Here is a 12,067-nt window from a genome sequence, read left to right as displayed (position 1 = left end):
GGAGGAGGAGGACGACGACGAAGAGGAGGAGAAACGGGGGAGGAGCGCAGGAGGAGCCGGTCCGCCGAGCCCCGCTGAGGGGAGGCAGCGGCCGGGGCGGGGAGGGCAGGGCGGGAGCTGCCCGCAGCCATCCCGACATGGCCGACAGGGGGCGCCGCCTCGGGCAGCACCTCAGGGCAGGGAGGGCCGAGCCTCCTCCTCACGGTGCTTTACCTGTTTTTCCTTTTTTTTTTTTTTTTTTTTTCTAAGTCTTGTTTTACTCCTGCGCTCCTTTGAGTCATGTCCTCGTAGTTTTAACAGGTGGCCTCTAATTCTTTTAGTGCTGCTTCATCCCAGAACCCTTGTCCTACTTAGTCCCAGAACTCTCACGCTGTTTCATCCCATAACCCTCACACTTCTGCATCGCAAACTGTTCATCCTGCAATGTACTTTTGCTTACAGACGATCCAAGGAGAAACAAATCCTTTCTGACACTGAAACTCAAAAGCAAAGTGGCATCTAATGTGATTTCTACACCATTAATGCTTACAATGACCCAAAAGTCCGCAGGGGGCATGGGACAAATCTCTTGGCCGGGTCTTTCAAAGACTTTTCCCAAAATTCAGACCTAGGCAGGAGACAATGAGTTATGTCCTGTGCAGCAGTGTGTTCTACTGCCTTTGAGTTTGCTGCACAGAAGTGTATCAGTCATGGAGATATGGCAAAAACACATACAGCTTATCTGAGATGGCAAGGGGGACCCCTTGAACTTTGTTCCTGCAAGCAAGCAGGCAGACTGTGTGAGGCAGACTGATGGTCTCAGAAGACTATGAACACTTTCCTCCCCCAGCAGTGCAAGCAGCCATCATCAGCAAGGAAGCTGCAAGGGCCAGCAGCAAGGCAGGTGGTAAAGGGATCTCCTCCTGCTGTCCCAAACTGGCCTCAGTGCTGCTGAGATGCTCCACAGAAGCTCTGGTTTGCTTATTTGCGTGTTATTTAAGTCTGGTAGTACCGGCATCTGTGTTTTGGCTGCATATCCTCAAAGACTGCCTAGCTGCAAGCTGAGCACAACACTGGCTTCCCAGTTAACTCCAGGGGACGCGTGAGTTCCTGCATGCCTGAGGGTAGGATGCTAGATCCTCAGCCTTTCCAGATCTCCAGTACTCCTCAGCTTTCAGTGGAGTCTCAGAACTTTTTGCCAGTGAAAGATCGGCTTTCACTGATCAACAGCTTGAGTCTCCAAGCTGTTTGCACACCTCTCCTTGTCCTTCTTTCTTTGCAGTCTTGTTGCAAAAGAAAACCCTTTAGCTGCACAGGAGCTGATTTGTGCACTAGCCATGTGAGAATTTCTTCACAGATAGGGTGGTCAAGGGGCGGTCAAGCATTGGAACAGGCTGCCCAGGGAAGTGCTGGAGCCTTCCCTGGAGGTATTTAAGAGACATGCGGACATGACACCAAGGGATGTGGTTTAGTGATGGGACTGGGTGGGTCAGGCTGATGGGTAGACTTGATGATCTTGAAGTTCTTTTCCAACCTAGATTGCTCTGTGATTCTATCATTCTAACTCCATCATGACTGTTTTCCTTTTGCTGCTCCCCATTCCTCTGCCTGTCCTAATTTAAAGACTGAAATCTTTGGAGCATGATTGTCGCATACAGCATCATACAGAACTTGGTACAGCAAAGTCCCATTTTCCCTACTGCTTGCAAAGGCTACCATAATACAGAAATTACCTCAACAAAAGCAGATGATGTCACACTTTTGAAAATCACAGTAACATGTTGTTAGTAAGCATGGCAATCAAGTAAGCATCTTGTAGCTAGGAGCTTTGCTGGGAGAGACGTCATTACCAGCAATGACTGTGAACACTGGGATTATCACAGGTGTTATGAATTCCCTGCAGTTCCAATGGAAGTGTTTTAACAATCGTTATCTGATCCAAAGAGATTGTTCGTGTAAGTACTTCAGCCAGATCCTAACTCCCAAATACAGTGGTTCCTTGTGTGCCTGTCCATCCCCTCCCTCCTTTCCACTTCAGATAGGCTGGAAGAGGGACAATGCTACTGCAGAGAAACTTTTGCAAGGCAGAATTACTCCCCACTAAATTAAAGTTGTTCTATGAAATCAAATTCTCTATGTTTTACCAGATGAAGTGACAGTCTCCAAATGCATCTTTTTATGTTATTTTTTCTAGCTCTTCCTCTGGACATTGTTGTCATTAGTACAGAAAGAGTTTAGTATTAAAATTTCCATGCAATATAAGGAGGGGAAAAAACAAACAAACAAACAAACAAACAACAACAACATAAAAACTTCCTGTACTGTCCTCAGCCTCTTCTACATGGAAGATCTTTCCAGATCTGTTTCTATAAATCCACAAAAGGGAATAAAAAGTTCACAAATAATTATAAGCAAAGCCCTAAATCCTATTGCAGACTTGATCTAAATTCTGCAGCTCACAGTGTGCTCTGCTAGCACAGACAGTACTGCAATTTTATTTTTATTTTAATGGAGAATTTCACTGATATAAAGAGGGGAAATACGGTATGGCAAACACACTGACACCCTGAAACTATTCATCTTTCTGAACTAAGATTGAGGTACTCTGCAAATTCAGAAACAAGTCGTTGCTGGCAACTCTACACCAGGATGCCTAATGTTCATTCTCTGCAGAACAAGAGTTAATTTTCTCTGGCTACTCAAGCTCCAGCCATTGGTTCAGGATCACCTGCTGTTCAATAGGAGGGTTATAAATGGGTGGTCTCTGACTTACTGCAGCTTGCCAGCTGTTTTATATGTGCCTATTTGTTATAGTTTCTCTGTTGAAAGAGCAATCCCATAGATATATTTGCACACTAAGTAAACTGTGTTTTCCTCTGCTTTTCTTGCTCTTATGCCTATTTTGAGTTTTGTATTTCTACTGCTTTAGAATGGATCAAACTGAAACCTGGTGTGTAGCAAACCCACAGGGGCTTTATTTTAAATCAAAAGATTTAGATCTGTTAAACGATTTTTCTGTTATGCAACTGACAAAGAAAAAAAAAAAAATCGTCTCAGACCAGGTTTTTGGGGCTAAGCTCTAAAGATAAGGAAATAAAAATGCTTTTAATTTCCCCCATGATGTTTGGCAGGAACTGAGTGCTGAATATAGACTAAGCAGTGGATTGATATTCCGGTATTGGGAAACACCACTCAAATTTCACTGTAAAAGCAACAAGCTACTGAGCTGGCTTTCACTGGTATTTCTGTTCCATTTATTTACTAATAAAATGTAACATTTGCAGAACAGCTAAGGGATTGCAGGGTCTTTTTCACAACACTATGTGGCATCCTACCTGTGCGGGGAAAACATTTCAATAGTATCTTGAAGTGAAGCTTTCTCTACAGTGGATCACAGCAGATAGTCAGTGCAGTAGCAGTAGAACAACGCATACGTGATCTGGAAGTAGGCTGTAGTTCCCTCCATCATATTTAAACCAAGATGTTGCCTTTAACATTCTGAAATGCCCAACGTGGAAAATACCTGCAAAATTTTAAAGGTCTGGAAATGGATAGGACTTCTGCCTCATGTCCTACCCAAAGGAGTGTGCCTGCATGTCATGTTGCAGGGCAGAGAGGTAAACAGGGCAGTGGAGGACAGCAATCCCCACCAAACAACCAGCCAAGCTTAGGACTGCATCTTCATGTATCTTCTTTCCTGTGTCCCCAACTTAGATTTCCCTAAAGGTGACTTGGCTACATCTGGAAGTGACAGTGATCTGTCAATTTAAGGCATTAACCCATGGCTTAATTTTAACCAGAGACTCCCCTTGCACTGTTCAACCTGTCACCATGCCTGAGTCTTTCCTTTTGTGATGCTCCACAACGTCCCACTTTGGCCCTTCAAATCACTCTCTGCAGACATTTGGCTTTCTCCCCATATAGCATGGATACTTGGATAGGGTTTAGTCTTTGTGCCACAATCCTCCACCCACAAAATGGAGATTGTGACAATTATTAATGAAGTAGGTATTAAAGATAAGGGGTTTCCTGAAGATAAATACATTAGCAAAGATGGGATACTCAGACACTCTCACCACATAACCATATAAGACAGATAGCACAAAGAGATCTGCCAGCTTTTAGATTACAAATCCCTGTTCAAAAGGCTGGAGAAGCAAGAAGCATCCTTTTATCTCAGGGAAAAAACTCTCTGCGTAACAGGGCAGCTTCCATGGGAACTGACCTCTCAATTACAGCTGCTCACAGAAAAGTCTTTCAACCACTCATGTTGAAGTCAACAGAATTGAACCCATTTCTCAGGCAACGATCCCAAGCATCCCTGTGAGCATCTGCGCATTTCTTGTTCATATTGGGCATTTCACATTTGAGCATTTCTTGTTCATACTGGGGCTCTTCGTCCTTGAGCACATGTGGTCTGTCATGTGCAGCGTGATGTCTCTATCTGACCAAGCAGTGAGCAGCTAAGCCAGCAACACAGGGTTTCTGTAAAATAAAAACCCTGACAGGGGACATGTTCCCAATATCTGATCATCCTAGGTCTTGATACATGCTAGGATTGGTGCTCTCTGACAGTGAACCTTCATTTGGCCAACACAGCCACTGCCACTATTGCTGTTCCCCAAAAAACAGGATCCTTAACATATCCATGAGCTGAAGGATGTTCAGATGCTCTGAAAGCCTTGCCTTACACTGAAATGATCTTTGTGACCAGCAGAAACACTCACATTTAAGCCAAACTTATTTTTGGCTAAGTTTTATCCTTAACTATCTGCCCTTGGCACAGATCTGCCATCGGTGGTCAGGAGTTGGGGACCTCTGGGGTCCAAAGCCCTGTCCCTGTGGCCACACAGCAGCCCTTTCACAAACTCTTTGGTGGTCTGTTCCAGTGCTATAGAGGAACCAGGCAGCAGCTGCCACCTCCAGCCTAGACATATTCATGTTCCTCTTTATCTTCCTTCCAACTTCACCTTTCAGCTTAAGCAGTCTCCCTTCCTAGTATTTATGTACTAGGTGTATTTATAGGCAGTAACCCCATCCTCTCTCTGATTTTGGTTTGCCAGACAAAAAAAAAAAAAAAAAAAAAAAAAACATTTTTTCCACTCGCTCTGACTGTATGATCTCTGCTTTGTAGCTCTTTTTTTTTTTTTGTTTTCTAAGTTAACTCTTTTCAAGAACAGATGGCATGTGTTGTACACAGCAGGCGACATGGATATCAGACCAGTATTTCCTGAGGTTGGTGTCTCACATTCAACGTGTGGTTTGTGAGATGGTCACCTTTTGATCTAATAGGAACATGCAACACCCTTTGTGCTATTTCACACTCCTCTTTGATCTGATTCACATTTAAATTGAACCACGGCTTCCCTGTTATAGAGGGAGAAAAAGAGAGAAAGGGAGATAGAATAACTATTTTATTTTAAAGAAATCACACATTTTGCTTTTCTAAGAGGAGGCACTTTTATCTTGGAAAGGTGCACAAGCCCTCACCCCAGACAGGCTTGCTTCCTGCCTCACAGCTGTGCCTTTAGTTTTTGTTCTGCTCATGTTAACAGGAGAAGTTCGAGGCATACAGAAGGTTATTCTTCAATAGAAAAGCCTAGAGGGAAAGCTTTTCTCTTGCTTTTGTAGTTTTTATTCATTGAAAAGGAATATTTGCAGAGAGAAAAGAGGAGCTATTTGTCAAAGCTAAAGGAAAAATTGTTGTCAAATACAGCCCAAGTGATGGGCTCAGAGGAAGAAACACCGTGAGACTGCAGAGGATTCCTCTATCTGCTTGCCCTGCTTCACCATTCCAAGAGCAGAGTGAAAAGCAGTGGAGTTGCTTATCTTCTAGCAAAGAGTACCACAGGTGTAAAGGAGACTGTGCTATCCCTTGGGGTTACTGGGTCCCTCTTGCTTTGCTGGGGGGCAACCGGCCGGAATTTCGTCCCTTTGGTGTGATTTCATACCACAGCATATATGTTATCTGAGAGCAGCAGGGAGAGAAGGGGGGCTTCAGAATAAAAACAAAAGATGCCTCCGTAAGACACATGGGACTGTATTTATGAACAATATGGGTTTTGTCAGGGGATTTTTATGGTGCTCTTGTAAAATTACTTCCTAGAGCAATAAAGTACATAGCAGGGAAGGGCCAAGCTCCCACAGCTTGCCACAACCACCAGCCTTCTAGAAGCAGCTGGGTGACTGACATTTCTTCTGCTAACAGGCTGGTGAACCCTGCATAAAGGTGTCCATAGGTGCTGCAGTGCAAGCAGCGTGCACATGTGCCGTGCCTTTCAGCTACACGAAGAACAGGGGAAAGCAGGCAGCCACGCAGGCAGGCTCATCCTCCTCCTACACACACACATCCAGCTTTCAGAGCTGCGATAGCAGAATAAAAATAAATAAATGAATGAATAAATAAATAAATAATAAAAAACCTCTTTGTGAGCACTTTCTGCCACCAGTCTCCTTGCAGGGGCGTGCAGGGGGCAAGCATTTTGTAATGCTGTCCCCCCAGGTTTACCCAGGAGTCTCACTACTATCGAATTTTGACTCCTTTTATCCCCTTTTCCAAAGAATTTGAAATTAAAAAAAAAAAAATTAAAAAAATAAATACATAAAAATAAAAAAAATCCAAAGAAAGTAACATGCAAAGATAAGAGAAGCCCTTCTATTTCAATAAACGCCTGTGCACCACCCAGCACTCTGCTGCTGACTGTTGCAGGTTAACACGAGATTTAACATATCTGTGTCCACAATGCCGCCTGCCTGGCAGCTGTGGGGCACTTTCCTTCATACCAGAGCCAGCTGCAGGTGAAGATAAGTCACAGAAGATGCAGCACAACAGCCTGAAAGCTGCTGTTTTTGTGGATTGTAACTCTTTATTACTGAGGTTGCTGAACTTCACTGTGTATCCCTGGTGGTAGGTGCAAGAGGATGAGTTTTGAAAGAATAATAAAAATAGAAAATCCTCTCAAAATCTTCCCCAGGAGCTACTTGAGTAACATCTGTTTGAACAAGATGAGTTTCACTTAAGTACTTTTTCTCTATACTGTTGGCTGCAGCTTTGAATTAAATATACTGATAAACAGCAAATGCAAAAGCAGAATTCAAACTGTAGCTAACAATCTGAAATTTCCTCTGTTTCTTGGTCAGGGTATTATCATCATATGATAATTGTATTATATGATATGTTATATTATATTATATCATAGAACCATAGAATATCTCAAGCTGGAAGGGACCTATAAGGATCATCAAGTCCAGCTCCTGGCACCACACAGGTCTACCCAAAAATTCAGACCATGTGATATATTACATATTCATATGATATACTGCAACCAGAACAGCCACCATTCAAGAGCTCTTTAAAGCTCCCAATAGTTGAGGATTTAAAAATAAATAAAAATAAAAAGTGGAAAATACTGCCCTTTCAACTTTATTTTCTGTTATAAAATGACTAAAAAGACCTTGCTCCACACTAATGGAAGTCCAACCCAGCTGGTTACATACAATTGTTTATGGAAATCAGCAAGAGGTGGAGAGAAATAACCTGGCACAGATATGGTTGTTTAAACATTAGAACTGAGATAAGGGGTCTGCAAGGATCCTGCCACCGTCAAGGTTTGCCTTGGCAGCAAGCTGTGAAAGCGGAGGAGTCCCAGGGTGCTGGGTCACAGCTGCCAGCCCCACAGAGATTCCTTCTGTGGGGCACTGTATAGGGCAGCCCCAAACCTCACCATAATGCCTGGAGCCCTTTGCAATATGCCGTGATTTGAAGCTATCCCACAGCTACCCTGGGAGACTTGTCCAAACATACCCAAAGGGAAGGAGCAAAGGCCACCAACACCTCCAGCCCCCACACCTCCACCCTGAACAGTGTCCTGGGGTTGTCATTCCCCCCTCAGTTCCCTTCTTTCCCATTTCACAGAGTCCCAGAATCCCAAAATGTTTCCAAAATCCCAAAATCAGGTCAAGAGGAGCAGAAGAAAGCAGGGTGATGTAGGAGGGGATGGAGAGCACCTCATATCTAGTCTTCCTTCACCTACAGGGAAATATCTTTCCCAGTATGCTGAGATGCCTCTCTCCATTCATGTAGTTTCTCACACCTGAGCATGGAAACCACACAGCCTGGCGTTACATCCATCAGGACGAGCTGAAAGGGTCGTGACAGAGATGCCCAGCAAAAGGTGAAGCCATGGTCCACCCATCTGGACCAAACCCTGCCCTTGCCAATTAACAGCTGGGGGTCTAAGACTTGCCAGGAGGCAGAGGTGTGTCTCCAATGTGTATAAATAAGAAGCCACCAGGAAACAACCTATATGAAATGACATTTGCTCAGCCCAAAGCATTTTTGTACAGTACCAGCTTTGCTTTCCAGCCCTTTATACTTCCTGCTAAGTGATAAAGCCAAGATCCCAAGTGCATGCACTCAGCAGAGACCCTACAAGCTTTTCCTTGGGGTCCCAGCATCCTGGCAAAATTCCAGTTGGGTAATTAGATCATGATTAGGTAATTGTTTGCATATGCCATTCCTCTTCCTTGGGGAGCCTGGCTCTAAATTATTTGATGCTTTCAGGACTTCTAGTCATTAGCAAAGCTGTTTCCCTTGCCCGTGGGAGACCAAATGCTGGTGGAGCTTGGGGAATGGCTCCACTGTGCATGGGCTGCCATGGGTAGGACGGGTATTGCCCATGGTAAACAACAGTCCTCCTGACATTTGGGCAAGGATGCTCGTTTTGCAAGCCTGCTCATAAAGCTGCGGTGTGAGCAGTAGGACCCCAAAGTGGGAAGATGAACCCAATGTCATTGTTACGCTTAGTGGGTGGGGAAGAAACAGATTGGCAGAGCCACTAGGGCATGCTGGGGATCATTTTGTGGTTTACAGACTGAAATTCTTAACGACACTCCTTACAACTTGTTTGCTTCCAGATGCTGTTTGCTTTCATGTTCAGAGTTACATGCATTTACATAGAAAATTCTTCCTGGAAAAATGCTGAGTACTGGCAACTGCACAAGTTTAGAAAAAGTCAGCATCCAAAATGCAGGAAATGTTAGGTAGATGCCATAATTTTTTTTCTGCATTTTGATCCTTAATTGCTGGCTGTTTATATTCCATGTGATATTTGCGTACACACAAACAAAGCTGCTGATTGCCTGCAAAGATACCCAGTGTTTTCCTTCCATCCCAGGATGTTTCATCCATCATCTGCTTGTTGCCCTACCCAGCAATTCTTCTCTGGCCAGCAGCTCTCTTTCAGTTAACTATCACCTCCTGTTCCCAACTGGTAGCACTGGTGCCGTCTTCCACATCCAGAAGCCACTTGAAAAATGAGCCTTGGCTGACACATCCGCAGGCTGGTTACAGCCTGCAGCATCCACAGCAAGCTTGACTGGCAACAAAAAGCCAGATTTTCTGGCACCAGGGCCCCATGTGTAAAGCAGAAACAACACAGAAGAAAATATCCCTATCTGAATCCACCTTCCTTTAAGGCAGCCAAGTTTCTGTAGAAGTCTCCCATGACAGTATCAAGCAGTCCAAGTGCTGCTTCTGTGTGCAAACATCTGCCTTATCAGCATCCAGCAGCAATAAAGCACATCCTTTCCCGGCAGGATGCGCCTTGGTGTTGAAAGCCCCAGACCCAAAGCTCAAACCTAATGTGTTTCTTGGGTGTTGCTTGCAATCTGCAAGTTTATCACAAAGCTGCCAAGTTTGGGTGCTATTTAGGGAGAGTTTCTCCCTGTGGCCTCATCAGTTTAGTGCTGATGGCGAATTTGCACAGAGCAAAGTCTCTAACTTCTCCTCAGTCAGTAAGTTTTAGTGCTAATTTTATCCGCATGTAGGGATGGAGGAGCCAGGATCTCTACTTTATCTCAGCTTTCTAGAAGAAAGAGCAGAGTTTTTCTGGTGTTTATGTTGATGGTTTTGACTTTCCCAATAGCAGGAAAATGGGGTTGAGATGCACACTGGAGTCTCTGGCCAAAAGCAGAGCAGTGAGCACGGCTGGGAGGAGGCAGCAACCTTGCAGAAGCAAAACCGAGCCAAAGAAACTTTCTCTTTGCACTCAGGGTTTGCTCAAAACTCTGTGCACCTACTTCCTTGCCATCAGTGCTGAATGCTCTCAGCCTCATCCTTTCTACATTTCTGTATGCTCGTATGGCCACCTAGCTGTCTGCAGAGGTGTGATGTACCAGTGCCTTGGCCATGAAGTGAATCAGGAGACACTTTTTCTTGACACTGCATTTGTGCCAACCTGCACAGCTGCCCCACTTCTCCATGAAGCTCTTGAGGACATTTTCTACCCCCTTCTTCATCCTCTTGCTGTTCCAATGCACAGTTAGAAGGCAAGCAGGTGTTTTTTTTTCTCCCTCACTTGTCACCACCGGGACATTGACCATGTTTTCCTTCAGTTCTGTGTCCTCTCAGGTTGTTCCCTCAGCATCCTTCACAGTGGGCACCCCTTCAGCGTTATGTGAGATCCCCTCTGGGTCAGGATTCAGCAGGGCAAATGCAGATATTGGCAGCATGGGTGTCTGTCTCTGAGCTCTTCCCACTGTCTTCTACAAAATCAGTGCAAACACCTCTCAGAAACAGTTGCCTTCACCCTCCAAAACATTTTCAAACTAAGTTAGGCACCCTGAAAGTACCTACTTCTCTCCACTAAGAGTAAAGGGAGCCTGGGGTCCTTACAAAGGCCCTTTCCCCAGCTGAATGCTTGGACCAGGCTGACACAGTCCTAATGAAAAAGCACACAAAGCTGCTGTGTATGTCATCCAGCTCCCTCTGCTCTTCACCTTCTGCTTGTTTTTATCTACACAGCCTCCACCATCCCTCCACACCCATCTTGTAACGCTCCCCAGACCTGAGCTGCCTGCTTAGCTCAGCCAGCTCACTGAGATCCACACAGTGCTGGACGACTTCTTTTCATTTTCCCCCGGCATTTCATTTCCCTTGGCATTGTCTCTACCTGCTTCTGGGCCTCAGTCTGCTGGATTTTCCTTTTTGCTGTGAGCCTGCACGGCAGCCGCTGGAGCGCAGCCTCTGGGGAGCGTGGAGCTGCTGCAGTAACTCAGGCTGCTGTGGCTGAAATACGCTCTTTGCCTGATTAAATCTGAACAGGGATTAGTAATGGAGGAGGAAAGGGCTGCAACTTTAATTCATGAATGTTATCCTCTTTCCTTCCCTCACCCACTTATCAGCAGAGTGGGTGCCTGGCTGCGGAGCAGCACGTATATTAGAGGTACAGGGATCACCCTGCTCCCTGTGGACTCAACAGCATAAGCTGCATCATCAGGTGATGCTTATCAGCACTAGGTCATTTGGGGGATGTGTGTTTTTTCCTCTCTGAAATGAAATCAAACCAGCTCTGCTTGCAGGGCTTTGTCATGCAGATCTAAGCATGAAAGGCAGCGCTCTAAGCCAGAAATTGCTCTGGGGAGCCCCAGACCACTTTCCAGGAATTGCTGCAGCATCCTCCACCGGTGCCATGCAAAGCCCGCAGGCAGGTGGCCTGTCCCCCCCATGGCACTGCTCTCCTTTGCTGGTGCTCCAAAGCTGGTGAGACTCACACAGGAGCCCTGCATGAGCAGCTGCAGGGATTTTTGTGATGTTTAAGTCCCAGTCCTCCTGAGAGTCTGATAAGGGACTGGATGTGTTCACTGAAATGAAGGGCTGGTGGGAGGGGCAGAGCCAGGCACTGGGAGCCAAAGAGGCTCAGGAAGAGTGGTTTCTTCCTGGGCACCCCCACACATCTGGGTGTGTTTGCACATCTGGGCGCTTTCAAGTTGTGATGTTCAGCAAGATCTGAACCCATTAGTGGCAGCAGTTAGTGCATCCCCTCCTTCAGATCTGCTCCTCTGCTCCACAGCCTCCCCCTGACTTTGTTTGCTCTATAGATGCAGATGTGCTTAAGATGCAGAAAGGATCAGATAAACTGTTCGGCAATGCTTGTCTCCAAAAACTGGGAGCAGTCCCTAACCCAAAGATTTGGTTTTAAGACAAAGGTACAATTGGGTTGGGGTCACGCAATGCCTGGATTTAGGAAACCAAAACTCAGATTACAGCAGCAGAATGAGGGGTAAGCATGCTCAGCATGAGATTTGC

Source organism: Aythya fuligula, chromosome Z (genome assembly GCF_009819795.1).
Source record: "Aythya fuligula isolate bAytFul2 chromosome Z, bAytFul2.pri, whole genome shotgun sequence".
NCBI classification, from domain to species: domain Eukaryota; kingdom Metazoa; phylum Chordata; class Aves; order Anseriformes; family Anatidae; genus Aythya; species Aythya fuligula.
The sequence above is the reverse complement of the archived record's forward strand: the minus strand, read 5'-3'. Positions refer to the sequence as shown.